The sequence below is a fragment of the Panthera tigris genome, chromosome D3 (assembly GCF_018350195.1).
Source record: "Panthera tigris isolate Pti1 chromosome D3, P.tigris_Pti1_mat1.1, whole genome shotgun sequence".
Classification (NCBI taxonomy): domain Eukaryota; kingdom Metazoa; phylum Chordata; class Mammalia; order Carnivora; family Felidae; genus Panthera; species Panthera tigris.
In genome coordinates, this window is record NC_056671.1 from 35,331,087 (window position 1) to 35,334,820 (window position 3,734).

Below are 3,734 nucleotides of genomic sequence, written 5' to 3' on the forward strand. Positions count from 1 at the left end.
TCCGTGGCAAAAAGAATATAAGACATTTTCTTTTATTTGCTTGATTCACTTTTCTGGTTGCTTCTATTTCTGAACATTTAAAACACGGCCTCCAGAAAACCTCCATGATACTTGACTGGTGGCTGGTAGTTCATGTCTGTATGTGCCAAGAGAATACTGACTAAAATAAAATTCGGCAATTTGTTGGTTATTATATTTCCCCAAATTACTGCCCCATTAACCCCATCCCATCTTTTCTTAGGCATCAATTTATCCTTTGAATCCAAGTGATTTTTTTTTCTTTTATAACTTTACTTTCTTGTAAGTTATGTCACTTAACAATTAGACCAAAGATTTGATCATCTAGAGTAGTATACCTAGACCCACACCCTGCTTAAATAGGAAGCCATACAGTCTGGCAGAGTCAGTAAGTAATTTAACTCTTACTGGAGCTGAATGCCTCCAAAAAGAATGATTTCAGTTCATCCTATTCATTGATGAAGTCAGTTGGCTACATACAAAAAAGATTGGGGGACATCTGTGTCGATAGATTGCGTGTGGTAGTCAGACCTGAATTCACATCCAGACCTTGCTCGGCACTGTGATTGGGAATAAGTTACTCAACTTTGGGCAAGTTTCATCCTAAGGAAAAATGATGATAAAATACCCAGTTTGCAGGCCGGTTGTGAGAATAAGGTGAAACAATCAGTATACGCGGAAATAGCTCTCCTGACTAGTAGTCAGTTAACCTACGCCTTCTTCCTTCCTATTAAGAAAACATACACTTATATCCACCATTATTGTTGTTTGGTCAGTAAAAGAGAATAAATAACAGAACTATACGTGTGCAAGTGTTCTGTTCCTTTGGGAACAAATACTTAATTGATTTCCATATTCCATAGGAATTATTGTTTAAATCATTCATTCAGCAACTCCTTCAGTTGTAACATGTATTGAGGGCCGGGGCTCCGCTAAATGTCTACATGGATTGACTCCTTTAACTCATAGCACCCCTACAACAAGATGCTATCATCCCCATCTTACAGCTGGAGAAATGGAGTTACAGAGCTGTTGAATAACTCGTCCAAGGCCACGCAGCTAACAAGGTGGAAAGCTTAGAATTTAAAAAGTGTCTCTAGAGTCTATGCGACTCCACATCTCTATTTACCCTGATAAAAAAGAAGAGGGTAAGTGTCTTGTAAGGGAGTCTTCTTCTCTTACTCCTTTCTCTTTCTCCTCCTCCTCCTCCTCCTCCTTTTCTTCTGTTCTTTAAGAAAAGTTTTATTTTAGCCTGCCCAGTGCCACCCTCCCTGTGCAAGTCTGTAGCCCTAGGGCCAGCCCCCTTCACCGATGTGCATCACTCTGTGCAGAAGCACTGCCAGCATGTCAGACAAACTGCCCTACAAAGTCGCCGGTATCAGCCTGGCCTCCTGGGGACACAAGGCCCTGGACGTTGCAGAGAATGAGATGCTGGGCCTCATGCCCACGAGGGAGATGTACTCAGCCTCCAAGCTGCTAAAGGGCACCCGCATCGGTGGCTGCCTACACATGACCATGGAGACTGCCGTCCTCATTGAGACCCTCGTAGCCGTGGGTGCTGAGGTGCGATGGTCCAGCTGCAACATCTTCTCTACCCAGGACCATGCAGCGGCTGTCACTGCCAAGGCTGGCATTCCAGTGTACGGCTGGAAGGGTGACATGGATGACGAGTATCTCTGGGGCACCGAGCAGACCCCGTACTTCGAGGATGAGCCCCTCAACATGATTCTGGACGATGGAAGTGACCTCGCAAACCTCATTCACACAAGGTACCCGTAGCTCCTGCATTTCTGAACAGACCACAATGGGATGACAACGAATGGGAAGCTGAAGGTGCTTGCCATCAACGTCAATGACTCTGTCACCAAGGGCAAGTTTTACAACCCGTGTGGCTGCCAGGAGCCTCTTATACATGGCATCAAGTGGGCCACAGATGTGATGATTGCAGGTGAGGTGGCAGCGGTAGCAGGTTGTGGCCATGTGGGCAAACATTGTGCCCAGGCCCTGCAGGGTTTCGGGGCCTGCATCATCATCACAGGGATCGACCCCATTAATGCCCCTCAGGCTGCCATGGAGGCCTATCAGGAAGGCAACATACTTGTCACCACCACGGGCTGTACTGACATCATCCTCGGCCAGCACTTTGAGCAGATGAAAGACGATGCCATTGTGTGTAACACTGGACACTTCGACGTAGAGATTGATGTCAAGTGGCTGGATGAAAATGCTGTGGAGAAGGCAAATGTCAACCTCCAGGTGTACTGAGAATGGACTGAAAAATGGGCTCTGTAACATCCTATTGACTGAGGGCCAGCTGGCCAACCTGGGCTGCACCATGGGCAACCCCAGCTTTGTGATGAGCACCTCACTCCCCAACCAGGTGCTGGCACAGATAGAGTTGTGGAGCCACCCAGACAAGCACCCTGTTGGGGTCCACTTCCTGCCCAAGCAGTGGAATGAAGCAGTGTCTGAAGCTCATCTGCGTAAGCTGAATGTGAAGCTGACCAAGCTGACTGATAAGCAGGCCCCGTACCGGGGCTTGTCCCGTGATGGCCCCTTCAAGGCTGATCATTACTGCCACTGAGAACCAGGCCTGTTGTTTGCCTTATAGCTGCTGGCCTCACTGGGGTCCCACTTCACTTCCCCAAGAGCAAATGGCACCAACTTTTCTTTTTTTAATTTTTTAAAAATGTTTTTATTTATGTTTGAAGGAGAGAGAGAGACAGAGCATGAGCAGGGGAGGAACAGAGAGAGAGGGAGACCCAGAATCTGAAGCAGGCTCCAGGCTCTGAGCTGTCAGCACAGAGCCCGATGCGGGGCTCGAACCCACCAACTGTGAGATCATGACCTGAGCCGAAGTTGGACGCTTAACCGACTGAGCCACCCAGGCGCCCCAAATGGCACCAACTTTGAGATAAGCTTGTTAATGTCCCCCATTGACTCTCTGGGGCTGGTCACTCAGTCTTTAGCCTCTGCTACATCCCTCATGCTGCTCCAAGTGTGGCAGGGGGAATTGAGAAGCCCTTCCTCAAGCCCTGGTCATGACAGAGGTACACAGGAAATACCCATGGGGAGCCATGAGCTCAGGGGGTTTGGAACCGCTCACTCAGTCAGTCCTTACTTAGGCTGGAAGTCAGCAATGGTGGTCACAAAGCCCATGCACTTTACCATCTAGGCCCTCCCTTGGCCTATGGACTTTATACCCATGTTCTTAGTTTACTGGTTCACTAGTTCCTCAGCCGTGACAGATGAGAATGAACTGTATCAAGGGGCAGGGAGGAACTATTGGGAGTTTGTTCCTGAGAGCCTGGCTTAATGCTGGGCATTTTGTTGTTTAAGAGGTTTCTCAGAATAGTTAGGTCAGTACTTTCAGTTCCCATTTTACAGAGCTTCAAATCTACTATTAAGGGAGAACCAAAAAAGGACAAGAGAAGTGACAGCCAGAGGTTGAGAGGGGCTTAGATCTGTCACCTCTTTGTAACTTGATGGTTCCTACCACAATCCTGGATCAAAAAGATTAATTTGGCTTATAATGCTTAATTAATGTTTATGATGTTAAAGTGAGCAGGAAGGTGGGTAAATAAAAAATTTGGTGCCTAAAAAAAATTATTTTATTGTGGCAAGAACACTTAACACAAGACCTACCCTCTTAACAAAATTTTAATTGTACGATACAATATTGATAAGTACAGTGTTGTATGGCAAATCTCTAGAAC

At 46.7% G+C, this 3,734-nt stretch overlaps 1 pseudogene; it reads left to right on the forward strand.

Annotated features, from left to right (window-relative positions):
- Positions 1-1,249: 1,249 nt before the first annotated feature.
- LOC102970909 lies at positions 1,250-2,660 on the forward strand (annotated as a pseudogene).
- The last annotated feature ends 1,074 nt before the right edge of the window (positions 2,661-3,734 follow it).